We start from the raw sequence: 17,518 nt of genomic DNA, 5'->3' as shown, positions 1-17,518 counted from the left end.
TTGAGTCAGTCTCTGCATTGCGTGTCGAGCACCTGAGCATGGTAGTGCCCGCTCATCACTAGATACGAGTATAGAGCACCCGAGCATGGTAGTGCCCGCTCATTACTAGTTACAAGTACCGAGCACCCGAGCATGGTAGTGCCCGCTCATCACTAGTTACGAGTACCGAGCACCCGAGTATGGTAGTGCCCGCTCATCACTAGTTACAAGTACTGAGACCCCGAGCATGGTAGTGCCCGCTCATCACTAGTTACAAGTACTGAGACCCCGAGCATGATAGTGCCCGCTCATCACTAGTTACGAGTACCGAGCACCCGAGCATGGTAGTGCCCGCTCATCACTAGTTACAAGTACTGAGACCCCGAGCATGGTAGTGCCCACTCATCACTAGTTACGAGTACTGAGCACCTGAGCATGGTAGTGCCTGCTCATCACTAGTTACCAGTACTGAGCACCCGAGCATGGTAGTGCCCGCTCATCACTAGTTACGAGTACCGAGCACCCGAGCATGGTAGTGCCCGCTCATCACTAGTTACAAGTACTGAGACCCCGAGCATGGTAGTGCCCACTCATCACTAGTTACGAGTACTGAGCACCTGAGCATGGTAGTGCCCGCTCATCACTAGTTACCAGTACTGAGCACCCGAGCATGGTAGTGCCCGCTCATCACTGGTTACGAGTACTGAGCACCCGAGCATGGTAGTGCCTGCTCATCACTAGCCATGACACAAGTCCTTGTTAGACAGTTTTCAGTCTGTGCACAGACCTTACTTTGTTACATTAAATCATCTGATAAAAATGACTCTTGTGACCAAGAAGAGCACAAATGAGAGATTTTAGGATCCATTTTATTGGAGGGTGCTTGTCAGACCTCCTGTACTTGAGACTCATTAGAGGTGTATATACACAGTATATATATTTATAACGCAAACTCCTGTAGTTCCTCACCATGTTGTTTGTGAATCACGTCTCAGTGACGAGTGCTGACTTGGTTCTTTGGTCCCCTCTGGTTTGAGGGACCAATCTGTCATCTAATCTGAGGCCACAGCTAAGGCTACTTTCACACATCCGGCTTGAGCTCTGCGGCTCAATCCGGCTGTGAAGCCTATGCAACGGATGCAGTGAAAACACCGCATCCTTTGCATAAGTTTTTTACATGCGGCCGGTCCGGTTTTTGCCACTTGCGGCATGCTACTGAGCATGCGCAGTGGCAAAAAACGCATGCGGCGGCCGGATGCGGTTTTCGCCGCATCGCGCCGCATCCGGCATCCATAGGGATGCATTGGGAAAAGCGCCGCATCGGCCGGATGCGGCGTGATGCGTTTTTTTTTGCCGGAGCAAAAAACGTGCCAGGGAACGTTCCATCCGGCCGCCGCAGCGGCTAAATCTGCCGCATGCGGCAAAAACCGGACCGAACGCAAGCCCATGCGGCACAATGCGGCACTCATTAAAGTCTATGCAGGAAAAACGCAACCGGCAGCAAAAAAAACCGGTTGCAGTTTTCCTGCAAAGTGCCGGATTGTGCCGCATTGCAAAAGCCGGATGTGTGAAAGCAGCCTAATCTGCAGTTAGTGCCTTGGGTCACTTGGGCAATTGCTCGGTCACCAGGAAGCCTTAGCTTCCAAACCACATAAAGAATGCACAAACTAAAATGATTACTTGCCAGTGGTAATTGTTATTTTATGCTTTTGCATGGTCCTGTATATGGTGGCAATGCATTCCTAGAAGAAAAGTAACAATGCCCCAAAATTCCTGCAAACCCAGACCCAAGCATTCAATATCAATGCCTATAGCAAGAAATGTATACAGTACAGATTGCAATGCAGTGTTCCATAAAGGGCCCCTGTGCAAGAACAGTATATGGGCCCTGTGCAAGAACAGTATATGGGCCCTGTGCAGCCTAAGAGTTCATCATAATAGAAATATTCCACCTACTTTGGAGGTGGTCGTGGCCCTCCAACCTCTTAGGCTACTTTCACACATCAGTTTTCTGTATTCAGGCACAGTCCTTTTTTTTCCTGATCCAACGGATCCTGAAAAAAAAGTGAAAACCGTATCCACCGGATCCGTTTTTTTAACGGATCCGTTATGCCGGATCCGTTAAAAAACGGATCCGGTGGATACGGTTTGCATCCGTTTTTGCATCCTTTTCGTCCGGTTTTTGGCTGGATCCGTTTTGTTAATTACATTGGTGCATGCGCAGTTAACAAAAACGGATCCGGCGGCCGCATCCGTTTTTTACCGCATTACGCCGGATCCGGCGTCCATAGGCTTCTATTGTAAAACACGCCGTATCGCGCCGGATCCGGCGCGATGCGTTTTTTTTGCCGGACAAAAAAACGTTGCAAGCTACGTTGCCTCCGGCCGCCGCATTTATTTATTTTGCCGCATCCAGAAAAAAACGGATGCACCGCAAAGCCATCCGGTACAATCCGGTAACAATGCAAGTCTATGGGGAAAAAACGGATGCGGTACTGGATCCGTTTTACCCGTTTTTTTCCGGATTGAACCTGATGGCAAAAAACTGATGTGTGAAAGTAGCCTTAGGCCCCTGTAGCATCAATCTACCCTTGGTTCCTTATGGTCCTGCATAATACTTGCACATACATTCAGGAGGCCTTATGTAGCACTTGTCCTCCTATGTGGAAGGTGACCAAACCCAATTCTGTCTGAAAGTTTTCTGCTTCAACCATGCGGAATGACAAATACCGGTCAAAGACCACCAATATCAATACTTAAAGAACAGACATGTCCACCCAAAAGCTAAAGAGGTTTTCCAAAAATCTCAAGTTTCCTTCTCTCAATTTGATAGGGTTTAACTTGCTTATTGTTGGGGTCTGACCTCCCAACAATCCCAAGACCCCGGACAATGGGCTCTACACAGACCAATCTTTAAGGGAGCTCAGTTTCTGCTCATTTCATGGTCAATAGGACTCGCAGAGAGAGCAAAGTGCTGTTCAGGTTCCGGAGATCCAGGATCTGTGGGGTGCAGAGATCCAGCATATGTGGGGTTCAGGAGAGCCAGGATTGGTGGGGTTGTGGGATTCCAGAGATCCTGGATCGGTGGGGTTCCAGAGATCATGGATCGGTGGGGTTCCAGAGATCTGGGATCGGTGGGGTTCCCGAGATCATGGATCGGTGGGGTTCCAGAGATCTGGGATCGGTGGGGTTCCAGAGATCATGGATCGGTGGGGTTCCAGAGATCATGGATCGGTGGGGTTCCAGAGATCCTGGATCGGTGGGTTCCAGAAATCCTGGATCGGTGGGGTTCCGGAGATCAAAGATTGGAGGGGTTCCAGAGATCTGGGATCGCTACCGTTTTGACTTCTGGGGCCAACATTTCCCCCATCCCTTGGATAATGGATAACTTGCGATGTCGGGGAAAAAAAAATCTTTAAAGGGTTTTATCTTCTCTTACCATTTTGACTCTTCCTCCAACTCAGTCCATCTCCGAACCATCGTGCCAACCCTCTCGAATTCCCCATCATCTGCACACCATCAAGAACCATGGGGATAAACAGTTATAAAGCATATAGCCAAACCATAGCTCATAGTCAGATATATCATACATCGGATAACAATACTATCGGCAGTGGGATATGAGTGCAGTCTGGATGATGGGAGTCTGCCGCCTCCACCAGAAACACATGAGGTGTGCGGATGAGTCCCCGGAGCGACACCGGCCAATTCTCTATGACAACATCCACTCTTTCCTCGCTGAGATGTATTTTTATTAGGACAGATAATGCAATCTGCAGAATATAACAAACACCTATAGGGTCATTATATAGATATTTCTGCTGCAGTCGACCTTGTAGTCAGCGACATGAAAGGGATTCAGCCATTGCCGCTAATGCTGCTATTATCCCTTGGACTGCCCTTCCCCCACCGCCTCTTGGGAGGTAGCATACCATGCATAGAAATGGTCTGCCTTCACATCACCTGGGGAAGAGGCAGAATCCATGGGGCTGAGAAGGACAGAGATGACTCTATATGCCAGGAATGGACATTTCCTGAAGATGTTCATTAATCAAAGGCACCTTTGATGCTGCCTGGGATAAAAATGCCATTTAAAGAGGTTCTGCAGAGGTTGCAGTGTGCGTAACTCCAGCACATCAGCCATTTAAAGAGGTTCTGCAGAAGTTGGAAAAAGCACAGCTACAGCATGTTAGCCATTTAAAGAGGTTCTGCAGAAGTTGGAAAAAGCACAGCTACAGCATGTTAGCCATTTAAAGAGGTTCTGCGGAAGTTGCAGTGTGCACAGCTACAGAACATCAGCCATTTAAAGAGGTTCTGCAGAGGTTGGAAAAAGCACAGCTCCAGCATGTTAGCCATTTAAAGAGGTTCTGCAGAACTTTCAATGTGCACAGCTCCAGCATGTTAGCCATTTAAAGAGGTTCTGCAGAACTTTCAATGTGCACAGCTCCAGCATGTTAGCCATTTAAAGAGGTTCTGCAGAAGTTGCAATGTACACAGCTCCAGCATGTCAGCCATTTAAAGAGGTTCTGCAGAAGTTGCAATGTACACAGCTCCAGCATGTCAGCCATTTAAAGAGGCTCTGCAGAAGTTGCCATTGCACAGCTATAGTAATATAATAATATTTATTCATTTATATAGCACTATTAATTGCACAGCGCTTTACATACACTGCGAACACTGTCCCCATTGGGGCTCACAATCTAAGTTCCCTATCAGTATGTTTTTGGAGTGTGGGAGGAAACCGGAGTACCCGGAGGAAACCCACGCAAACACGGGGAGAACATACAAACTCCTTGCAGATGGTGTCCTTGGTGGGATTAGAAGCTAGGACCCCAGCGCTGCAAGACTGTAGTGCTAACCACTGAGTCACCACAAGACTGCAGTGCTAACCACTGAGCCACCAGAAGACTGCAGTGCTAACCACTGAGCCACCACAAGACTGCAGTGCTAACCACAGAGCCACCACAAGACTGTGGTGCTAACCACTGAGCCACCACAATACTGCGGTGCTAACCACTGAGCCACCACAAGACTGCAGTGCTAACCACTTAGCCACCACAAGACTGCAGTGTTAACCACTGAGCCACCGTGCCGCCCTCCGCACGTTAGCCATTTAAGGTTCTGCAGAAGTTGCAGTGTGGACAGCTGCAGCATGTCAGCCATTTAAAGGGGTTCTGCAGAAGTTGCAATGTGCACTCCTCCAGCACATCAGCCAATTTAAAGAGGTTCTGCAGAGGATGCAATGTGCACAGCTCCAGCATGTTAGCCATTTAAAGAGGTTCTGCAGAAGTTGCAGTGTGCACTCCTCCAGCACATCAGCCAATTTAAAGAGGTTCTGCAGAAGTTGCTCCAGCTGCTGCAGAACCTCTTTGACATGTAAAGAATAATGTAATGTCAATTGGAAAATAATAGTACGATTTAACCCCACCTTGGAAGGTGTGCGCTCTTCTCTGGCAGGTTCACAATTCTTATATGATTTATTCTCTTTATAGTGCTGCAGGGAAATTAAAGGGATTCTCCTGGAATGACATATTGATGTCTTGTCCCCAGAATATTACTTTGGCGGGGCTCTGGCACCCCACTAATCAGCTCTCAGCAGATCCTGTGGCTGGCGGCAGCACGGTGTATATGGAGCCGGATATGATCAATGGGGGTGTCAGATCTCGGACCCCAATGATTTGATATTGATAACTTACTTTAAGGCCTTGCTTCCACTTACTAATAAAAAAATTGCACCGATTTTCATCCAGAAAAGTTGGACGAGTGAAATCCATTTGGTATCATATGGGATCAGTGGTGGGGTCTGACATGCACCCCTCCAGCCATAAATCAGCTGATGTGTAAGAGGTAAAATTCAGGACTGTGGTGGTCCGATCCATTCAGATATCTGCTCATTGGCGGGGGGCATGTGTCAGGCCTCCACTCATCTCACATATGGAAGTTCTGGACAATCCCTTTAAAAGGGTCTGGGTGTACCAATAGTAACAATTTTGGCCAATCTTTTCATATTCTCGCCATCCCTTTTATTCGTATGGAAAGACCAATGCTATTAGATAACTGCAATAGTTGGGGGCCCTCTTAGATAGTTTACATTGGGGCTCACAAGCCTGAAGTCATTAGTGTAAATACCGTGTTTTTCCAAAAATAAGCCCTAGTAGGGATTTTCAGCATTTTCAGAGCAAGGCATAAATATACCCCTCCCCCGAAAATAAGCCCTAGTCTTCGTTCAATAATGAAGTGTCCGCGCAGCTAAAACGTTAAATATACTGCAGTATACCCCGCAAATGCCGCAATCACACTCACCAGACGCAAGGGCAGAGGAGCTGCAGTGATCGCACCCCCGCACACATCCGATCTCATACACACACAATCAGATCGCACACACAAACATCCGATCTCGCACACATCGCATCACACACATACTCACCACATCCAGCGACACCGATTTCTTATTGCAGGCAGAATTCTGAGAGGCTGTGCAGTGGAGCGCATGGACCTGCCGCAATGCTTACAGGACTTGTGGAAACGTGACTTCCTCCCATCATTGCCTGCGGTGAGAAGTATTCTGTAACGCTGGATGTGGTGTGTGTGTGTGTGTGTGTGTGTGTGTCAGTGTGTCAGCCAGCCAGCCAGAAGCCGGGGAGGAAAGCGTGCAACACCCACTGGAAATCACCGGGAGGACCTGGGAGCGACGCAGATGTCCGGGTCTGATAAGTATGAGTTTCCTGGGAAGTGGGGTGTCTGCTTTTTTGGGGGGTAAACTTACCCCCAACCATGTGTCTCTAAAAATAAGACCTCCTCCAAAAATAAGCCCTAGTGCTTTTTTGGGGGGCAAAAAAAGTATAAGACAGTGTCTTATTTTTGAAAAAACACGGTACTCACTGACTGCTCTGCCCTGTAAGTAAAGGACAGGAGGAAAATATTCAGTAACAAATCAGAAGGATTCAGGGAACTCTGAGATGAGACATGTCCCATATAATAAGCAGCACATACAGCAAAGTGTTGTGTAAACATAATATTCATATTTGATAAATATATTAAACAAGTCTTTATGTAACTGTTACATGATACATCCATGTATCCAGAGTGATCCGTGCTGAACCTCGCCACAATGTATCCCAGCCTGCCCCCTCCCCCTCCCTGCAGCTCCATCCCCCCATCAGTGGAGCCGGGGTGGCAGCTGCTCTCCTCCACCCTGAGCAGGGGCTGTTGTCAGGGAAAGATTAGATTGTTCTTCTAATACTTTAGTAAACAGAGTATTGTACAGGACAGAAAGCAGGGGTGGATTTCCTGGAGAGCAGGTGAAGGGATCCACTGATCCATCTACAAAGAGAGAAAACAGCAGCAGAGGATATATAGCAAGAAGAAGAGAGCAAAGGGGTGCAAAACCGAACCCCAATACTAGAAAGAAAGAAAGAATGGAAGCAGCTCCGGAAACAGTGCAAATAGCGGAAGGGTCACACTATGCGCCAAACATCCCACATAAGTCCGATCATGAGCAATAGTTTTGCAGAGCTGTTTGTTTTTTAATCTATTATCTATCTATCCATCTATCTATTATCTATCTATCCCTCTATTATCTATCTATCTATCCCTCTATCTATCTATCCATCTATCTATCTATCCCTCTATCTATCCCTCTATCTATCTATCTATCCCTCTATCTATCTATCTATCTATCTATCTATCCCTCTATCTATCTATCTATCTATCTATCTATCTATCTATCTATCTATCTATCTATCCCTCTATCTATCTATCCATCTATCTATCTATCCCTCTATCTATCCCTCTATCTATCTATCTATCTATCTATCTATCTATCTATCTATCTATCTATCTATCCCTCTATCTATCTATCTATCCATCCATCTATCTATCTATCCCTCTATCTATCTATCTATCTATCTATCTATCTATCCCTCTATCTATCTATCTATCCCTCTATCTATCTATCCATCTATCTATCTATCCCTCTATCTATCCCTCTATCTATCTATCTATCTATCTATCTATCTATCCCTCTATCTATCTATCTATCTATCTCTCTATCTATCCCTCTATCTATCTATCTATCCCTCTATCTATCTATCTATCTATCCCTCTATCTATCCCTCTATCTATCTATCTATCTATATATTATCTATCCCTCTATCTATCTATCTATCTATCTATCTATCTATCTATCTATCTATCCCTCTATCTATCCATCTATCTATCTATCCCTCTATCTATCTATCTATCCCTCTATCTATCCCTCTATCTATCTATCTATCTATCTATTATCTATCCCTCTATCTATCTATCCCTCTATCTATCTATTATCTATCTATCTATCTATCTATCTATCTATCCCTCTATCTATCTATCTATTATCTATCTATTATCTATCTATCTATCCATCTATCTATCCCTCTATCTATCCCTCTATCTATCTATCTATCTATCTATCTATTATCTATCCCTCTATCTATCTATCCCTCTATCTATCTATCCATCTATCTATCTATTATCTATCCCTCTATCTATCTATCCCTCTATCTATCTATCTATCTATCTATCTATCTATCTATTATCTATCCCTCTATCTATCTATCCCTCTATCTATCTATCTATCTATTATCTATCCCTCTATCTATCTATCCCTCTATCTATCTATCTATCTATCTATCTATCTATTATCTATCTATCCCTCTATCTATTATCTATCTATCCCTCTATCTATCTATCTATCTATCTATCTATCCCTCTATCTATCTATCTATCTATTATCTATTATCTATCTATCCCTCTATCTATCTATTATCTATCTATTATCTATCTATCTATCCCTCTATCTATTATCTATCTATTATCTATCCCTCTATCTATCTATCTATTATCTATCTATTATCTATCTATCCCTCTATCTATCTATCTATCCCTCTATCTATCTATCCCTCTATCTATTATCTATCTATCTATCCCTCTATCTATCTATCCATCTATCTATCTATCCCTCTATCTATCTATTATCTATCTATTATCTATCTATCTATCTATCCCTCTATCTATCTATCTATCTATCTATCTATCTATCTATCTATCTATCTATCTATCTATCCATCTATCCCTCTATCTATCTATCCATCTATCTATCTATCCCTCTATCTATCTATCTATCTATCTATCCATCTATCCCTCTATCTATCTATCCATCTATCTATCTATCCCTCTATCTATCTATCTATCCCTCTATCTATTATCTATCTATCTATCCATCTATCTATCTATCTATCCCTCTATCTATCTATCTATTATCTATCTATCTATCCCTCTATCTATCCCTCTATCTATCTATCCCTCTATCTATCTATCCATCTATCTATCTATCCATCCCTCTATCTATCCTTTTATGCCATCCGAAGGACATTGTATCATCTGAAGCCACCAGTGAGGGTCTGGCTAAAAATCTTCGATTCCATCATTGCCCCAATCCTCCTGTACAGCAGCGAAGTCTGGGGCCCTCACACTTACCCAGATTGGTCAAGGTGGGATTCCAGCCCAACAGAAATATTCCACCTGGAATTCTGTAAGCACCTTCTCCAGGTCCATCGAAGCACCTCCAACAGCGCCTGTCGAGCTGAGCTGGGCAGATTCCCTCTACACCTAGCAGCTCTGAAGAGGTCACTATCATTTCAGGCTCACCTACAGAGTAGCAATCCAAACTCCCATCACCACAAAGCTCTGATATATATACGTGGGCCAGATGAACCAGGACCCCGGGCACAGCTCTCCCAAACCCAACTGGACAAAATCACCAATCACAGCAGCCTGACAAGAACCAGAATCAGGAAGATGGTAGATGAGGGCCAGGAGAGGTATGTCAGTGACTGGAGGACCGACATCAACACCTCACAGAAACTGACCACGTACCAGAGACTACAGAGAGACTACAGACTGGCCCCGTATCTGGAGAAAATCCCGGACCCCAGAGACCGCAGGACCCTGAGCCGATATAGACTCAGTGCCCACAGTCTAGCCATCGAATCCGGCCGACACAAGCAGAGCTACAAGCCCAGGGAGGACAGACTGTGCCAACACTGTGACCTGGAGGCCCTGGAGGATGAAACCCACCTCCTGCTACACTGCACCAAGTACTCAGCAGTGAGGGACACTCACTTCAGGAGACTCTCCCATCTCTTCCCGGATTTCAGCTCCATGAAGGAGGAAGAGAAAATATATATCCTGCTGGGGGAAGAAGAGAGCGCAGTGGAGATAGCAGCGCAGTATGTGAGCGAATGCCATAGACTTCCAGAAAGAGAACTATGATAAGCCATGGACTTCCATAGCCCCCATCCCAGATGTGGCCCCCCCAATCCCCACCCTGGATATGTCCCATCCACCGTTACTACAGTCCCCACCGTGGATATGCCCCATCATAAGCCATGGACTTCCATAGCCCCCATCCTAGAAGTGCCCCCACAGTCCCCACCCTGGATGAGCCCCATCCATCCTTCCTACAGTCCCCACCCACCATCCCCACAGCCCCAGCCCCTAATGTACACTTGCTTTGGCAAAACTAATTTGTATTTGGTCCTGCCAATAAAGCTTATTTGATTTGATTTGATTTGATTTGATTTGATAGATAGAGGGATAGATAGATAGATAGATAGATAGAGGGATAGATAGAGGGATAGATAGATAATAGATAGATAATAGATAGATAGAGGGATAGATAGATAGATAGATGGATAGAGGGATAGATAGAGGGATAGATAGATAGATAATAGATAGATAATAGATAGATAGATAGATAGATAGATGGATAGATAGAGGGATAGATAGAGGGATAGATAGATAGATAGATAGATACATAGATAGATAATAGATAGATGGATGGATAGATAGATAACCCTTCCACCTTCTTTCTACCATTTATATCAATGTCTTCTTTTATGGGGCTGGTGTCTTTGCGTCCCCTCGGGCACCAGAGCCCATATGTGACTACTGTAGATGGCTTCCTCTTCCTCCTGGGCATTAGATACTTATCCCCCAGATTTGTTCTTTTTAGAATTGGGGCTGATGGACCTCATTCATGAATATTGAAGTGAGTGTTATAATGGGGTAATAGTCCTATATTACACAGCACATGGACCACACTGCACTGTAATATGCTACAAACATTGGACGCTTCCGTGTGTTGCTGGATGTATCTGTGCACGGAACGTTCAGAATCTTTATTATTATCATATATTGATACAATAATTACAGAGATAACAGACAGGCGGAGGCCTCTGGGTGGTGGAGACCTTTGAGCAGTTGTTGCTTTTAGGAAGTTCTGAAAAGCCAATGGCTGCCATGTTGCTTATCAACAGGACAAGTCATGGTTTCTTGAATTTCACTGTTGGCTCTTGACTTTGCCATGGAGTAAAGGCATAACTTTCAAGAACCTTCTTTAACCCTTCTAAACCTGAGTTAGCAAGTGTGAGTGTGGGGTAGAGAATAGTAAAAGAACATCTCGATCTGGAGAACTTGTCCTATTGTGTACTAGATGGACAGCAAATTTATATGAATATGCAGGGTGTAATTCTTAGTCTGCCCAGTGGTGGCAGCACTTAAACTAAAGCTGATGACTGGCAGGAGGGAGTTGGTGGTGTTGGGGGTGGTGGTGGTGTTGGTGTTGGGGGTGGTGGTGTTGGTGTTGGTGGTGTTGGTGGTGGTATTGGGGGTGGTGGTGGTGTTGGGGGTGGTGGTGGTGGTGTTGGTGGTGGTATTGGGGGTGGTGGTGGAGTTGGTGGTGGTGTTGGGGGTGGTGGTGGTGTTGTTGGGGGTGGTGGTATTGGGGGTGGTGGTGGTGTTGGGGGTGGTGGTGGTAGTGGTGTTGGTATTGGGGGTGGTGGTGGTGGTTGTGTTGGAGTTGGTGATGGTGTTGGGGTTGGTTGTGGTGGTGTTGGGGGTGGTGGTGGTGGTGTTGTTGGTGTTGGGTGGTGGTGGTGGTGTTGGTGGTGGTATTGGGGGGGGTGGTGTTGGTGTTGGTGTTGGGGGGGTGGTGGTGGTGTTGGGGGTGGTGGTGGTGTTGGTGGTGGTGCTGGTGTTGGGGGAGGTGGTGGTGTTGGTGTTGGTGGTGATGGTGTTGGGGGTGGTGGTGGTAGTGGTGGTGGTGCTGGTGTTGGGGGTGGTGGTGGTGTTGGTGGTAGTGGTGGTGTTGGGGGTGGTGGTGTTAGTGGTGTTGGTGTTGGTTGTGTTTGGGGTGGTGGTGCTGGTTGTGTTGGGGGTGGTGGTGGTGGTTGTGTTGGGGGTGGTGCTGGTGTTGGGGGTGGTGGTGGTGTTGGTGGTAGTGGTGGTGTTGGGGGTGGTGGTGTTAGTGGTGTTGGTGTTGGTTGTGTTGGGGGTGGTGGTGCTGGTTGTGTTGGGGGTGGTAGTGGTGGTGTTGGGGGTGGTGGTGTTAGTGGTGTTGGTGTTGGTTGTGTTGGGGGTGGTGGTGTTAGTGGTGTTGGTGTTGGTTGTGTTGGGGGTGGTGGTGCTGGTTGTGTTGGGGGTGGTGGTGGTGGTTGTGTTGGGGGTGGTGGTGGTGTTGGGGGGGGGGAATATGTCACCTCCAAACTAAAAAAAAGGATGAGAAATGGGTGAGCTTTATTAAAGGATCAGAATGCCCTTATGTCTCTATATTTTGAAAATAAACAATATCACCAGGATGCAATAATAAATTCCTAAAAGAAAACCCCTGTATGAGCCTTTCTGATCTGCCAGTGCTGTCTATGTGGCAGTGATCAGGCACACAGTGCTGGAACCTCGCCTCTCCAGGGAGTCTTTGGTGGCTGCAAACCCTTTAGGGAATCCTCGCGGATCTGAATGAAATATAAGATTTCATAAAAAAAAAAAAAGAAAGAATAAAGAGCTGAGGCCTTAAATCCGTTACCTGCGTGTGGACTATTGTGCGATGATACAAATCTAAAGAATAAAATGAAGATTTGAGAAGAGACGGGTGAAGGATAAAACTATGGAGATGTCCTGGATCAGTTTTCTTGTATAAAAACAAAAATTGGAATTTTCGGCACATGCGATATTTACTCACTAATTTGCAACTTTTTCAGGAGCGGTCACTGGCGGACCCAACAAATTATTATTATTACTATTATTATTATTATCTTTATTATTATTATCATTATTATTACTATTATTATATATATACATATATATATATATATATATATATATATATATATATATATACTTAGCTATAAAATATTATACAGTACCGTCCTTCCTTACCTTTCCTTTTGGCTTTAGAAATACTAGCATTAAAGGATAGCTAAGCTTTCCTTTTTAATTTTTTTTTTATATTGTGGTCCAGCATGGAAAGTTAGAAAACTTTGCAGCTTCAATAGGGAATTTGTAAAATAAAAAAATGCTTAAAAATGGCTACCAAACCCCTGCGCCAAAATCATTTGGCGTACAGATGACAGCAGTGATGTATCGGCACCTGTTTCCTTCTCTGAGTGTTGTGTTTATCGGATAATTTTCAGCAGTAGATCATATCAATTGGAGTACAGATGATGGCAGTGATGGGCGGCACTGGTTTTCTTCTCTGAATATTGTTTATCGGACAATCTTCTGCAGTAGATCATATCGTTTGGAGTACAGATGATGGCAGTGATGGGTTAGTACTGGTTTTCGGCTCTGAATATTGTGTTGAATATTGTGTTGATCGGACAATCTCCTGCAGTAGATCATATCGTTTGTAGTACAGATGATGGCAGTGATGGATCAGAACTGGTTTCCTTCTCTGGATATTGTGTTGATTGGACAATCTCCTACAGTAGATCATATCGTTTGGAGTACAGATGATGGCAGTGATGGGTCGGAACTGGTTTCCTTCTCTGGATATTGTGTTGATTGGACAATCTCCTAAAGTAGATCATATCGTTTGAAGTGCAGATGATGGCAGTGATGGCTTGGCACTGGTTTCCTTCTCTGGATATTGTGTTGATTGGACAATCTCCTACAGTAGATCATATCGTTTGGAGTACAGATGATGGCAGTGATGGCTTGGCACTGGTTTCCTTCTCTGGATATTGTGTTGATTAGACAATCTCCTACAGTAGATCATATTGTTTGGAGTACAGATGATGGCAGTGATGGGTCGGAACTGGTTTCCTTCTCTGAGTGTTGTGTTTATCGAACAATATTCTGCAGTAGATTATATTGCTTGAAGTACAGATGATGGCAGTGATCGGTCGGAACTGGTTTCCTTCTCTGAGTGTTGTATTTATCGGACAATCTCCTCTTGTAGATCATAGCATTTGGAGTACAGATGATGGCAGTGATGGGTCAGCACTGGTTTCCTTCTCTGAGTGTTGTGGTTATCGGACAATCTCCTGCAGTAGATCATATCTGCAGACCATGCTGGATTAGGGACTACTGTACAGATTTTGCAATGAGGTCCAGTGGCATGGATTAAACAGCAGAATTATCCTAAAATCAATGGGACACCATGCAGTATACGGCCACATCTGGGTCTCTACTGCAAGTTTCATTTTTTCACCCAATGGATCGCACTTAATGACCTTTTTAACTATACTTTTGGGGTTTTTTTTACTGCCCTTTTATTTTTGGCCAATATTTTCATAAAAAAATTTGATCCTGTACATCTTGCATGTGTTGTGCGGTGTTCAGTGTTTCACTCGTTGGGTGTCATGGTGGCATCGGACTCTGTTCACACTGCAAAGTCCAAAAAACAGCCTGGGATTTCTTAATCGCAGTCTGTCATGGGCGTTGGCTGTTTCTGGCTTCACTGCTCTCTATTTTTGCACGAGTTAATTCCCGCTGGCTTGTCATTATCTGCTGCCTTCACCCTTTATAAGGCTCTGGATACTGGGGCTGAGTGCCGGATATAGCTTTGCATCCTCGGTTCCTGTGGTTATCCTATTCTATGGTGATCTACAGGTTGCGGTTCTGTGTGGTGTGTGAGTTCTCCAGCTGTTGCGTTAAATCCCTTCCCCTTTTGCTCTACTCCCCAGTTCACATACTGTCCCTCTTTCATGTTTAAGTGCAGTGTGTGCAAGTTTTCGTTAACCCTTGTCTGTGCCTATTTGTGGGGTTCTGGTTACTGGGTTTCCGGCCCTCTCCCAGGGAGGGGGAAAGAAGCATCAGGGCTCGGGCAGGAGTCAGGGTCACGCTGGGGGCTCGCACCTGGCTACCATCAAGCCTACCTTTGAGATAAGGGACAGTGCAGGGGCCCCAGCTTTAGGGTCAGCCTAGGAGCCCCTGTTCCATTCGTACATACCCCATGACAGCATGCTCCATAGTATGTACTGTCAGGTCATTCATTAATATTGTTAAAGGATTATATACAGATGACTCTTGGCTTAACACATCCAAAAAAGTTCACACTATTCTGCCGGGAAATGTTTATACTATATGTGTCTCTTAGTGACCACTTAGTATTTGCCATGTAAATTGCAACAATTTTGTTACCATTGATCCGTTCCCTCAAAATTTGTAAACTTCTGTTAAACAATGATTGCAACAATTAGCAACTCATCAACTCGCAAAAAGAATTGTCGCCAATAACAGCAATTTCTAGCATATGGAAAACATTATAATAGGAGCAAAACTTTAAAATAATGTATTTTATTAAAACCGACACTCCAGGAAATAGACAAAGAAAATCATTATTTACCGGCTGATGGGATTATTCGGGAAATTTAAAGGGATTCGCTCTAATTTGCTACATATCGTGTTTGTATAGTGCAATAAATGAACAGAAAAGATCTTCACATTCCAAGGCAAGTAACATTTAAAAAATTATATAGTTTATAATGCTGGCATATGGTGGTGTGCAATATAAAGTAATAATATATTAATATGCACATACAATGTTAAAAAGAGAGAACTAAAAAAAATTACACTGACATCATGGGGCTGGTATTATCAGGCTGGTAAGGTCCATGGTTATTTGACCCTTACCAGCCTAAAATAAGTAAATCATTTTAAAAAATTACGAGGATCCTGTCATGATTCCTATGTGGAGAACATTCGGTATTGTTCTGCTATGCTTTCCTGCAGATCTGGTATATGTTGCCTATGGTGCAGAGCGTTTTGCAGGATGAATGCTCTGCTGGTTATTTCACAGCACTGTGTTCCACGCTGGTCCTGGGAGATGCTCTCGCAGATGCTTCTTGTTCCCGGTGATTGCTCTGCTTCATTAGGGAGTGTGTTAGCTCAGGACGCTGCCAGTCGTAGTTCCTGTTTACAATTGTGATGTTAGCTTCCGTCGTGCTCAGTGTTCAGGTCTTGGTCTCTCGACTCCGGACTGTGGTTGACCTGTCTCTGCCTGTCCTTCTTTGTTTCTGTTGTGGCTTCCCGTCTTCTGACCTCGGACGTCCTTCTGACCACATCCCCACATGCTCCCTGTATTTTGTATGTGCTCTCCTGCAACCCTGACCTTCGGCTTGTATTTTGACCTAATCACTGCCTCCTGACCATGTTCCCGCCTGCTCCTTGTATTTTGTATGTGCTCTCCTGGAACCCTGACCTTCGGCTTGTATTTTGACCTAGTCACTGCCTCCTGACCATGTTCCCGCCTGCTCCTTGTATTTTGTATGTGCTCTCCTGGAACCCTGACCTTCGGCTTGTATTTTGACCTAGTCACTGCCTCCTGACCATGTCTCCGCCTGCTCACTGTATTTTGTATGTGCTCTCCTGCCACCCTGACTTTTGGCTTGTATTTTGACCTAGTCACTGCCTCCTGACCACGTCCCCGCCTGCTCCCTGTATTTTGTATGTGCTCTTCTGGAACCCTGACCTTCGGCTTGTATTTTGACCTAGTCACTGCCACCTGACCACATCCCTGCCTCCTCCCTGTATTTTGTTTGTGCTCTCCTGGAGCCCTGACCTTCAGCTTGTATTTTGACTTAGTCACTCCCTTCTGACCACGTCCCCACCTGCTCCCTGTATTTTGTAAGTACTCTCCTGGAAACCTGACCTTCGGCTTGTATCTTGACCTCGTGTCTGTTTGCGCCCTGTGTACTGTCATGCCCTCCTAATTTATGATCTCGGCCTGTTTGACTACCACTAAATTTACTGCCTACAAGTAGTGTCTAGAGCCACCTTATGACAGTTATCACATTCAACTTGTGACAGTCATCACAGATCCCCTCTATTTTTGATAACCAGCCAAAATAGAGCAGACAGCTGAGGGCTGGTGTTATCAGGCTGGGAAGGTCCATGGTTAAGTGACCCTTCCCAGCCTAAAATAAGTAAATAATTTAAAAAAAACGGCATTGGATCCCCTCCTTCTATTTTTCATAACCAGCCAAGGTAAAGTAGACAGCTGAGGGTTTTTATTATCAGGCTGGGAAGGTCCATAGTTATTTGACCCTTTCCAGCCTAAAATAATTAAATAATAATAAAAAAAAACGATGTGAGATCCCCTGCATTTTGGATAATGAGCCAAGGTAAAGCAGATAGCTGAGGGTTGCAGTCTGCAGCTGTCTTCTTTACCTGCGCTGGTTCTTAAAAATGGGCGGACCCCACATTATGTGTTTTTTTTTAA

The 17,518-nt window shown here is 44.9% G+C and overlaps 1 protein-coding gene across 10 annotated transcripts in view; it reads left to right on the top strand.

The window, feature by feature from the left end:
• CADPS (calcium dependent secretion activator) overlaps nucleotides 1–17,518 on the top strand; it is a 657,127-nt gene that overhangs the window by 19,789 nt on the left and 619,820 nt on the right. The window lies entirely within an intron of this gene.

The sequence above is a fragment of the Anomaloglossus baeobatrachus genome, chromosome 8, assembly GCF_048569485.1.
Source record: "Anomaloglossus baeobatrachus isolate aAnoBae1 chromosome 8, aAnoBae1.hap1, whole genome shotgun sequence".
Taxonomy (NCBI): Eukaryota; Metazoa; Chordata; class Amphibia; order Anura; family Aromobatidae; genus Anomaloglossus; species Anomaloglossus baeobatrachus.
This window is presented reverse-complemented; position numbering and strand designations above follow the sequence as displayed.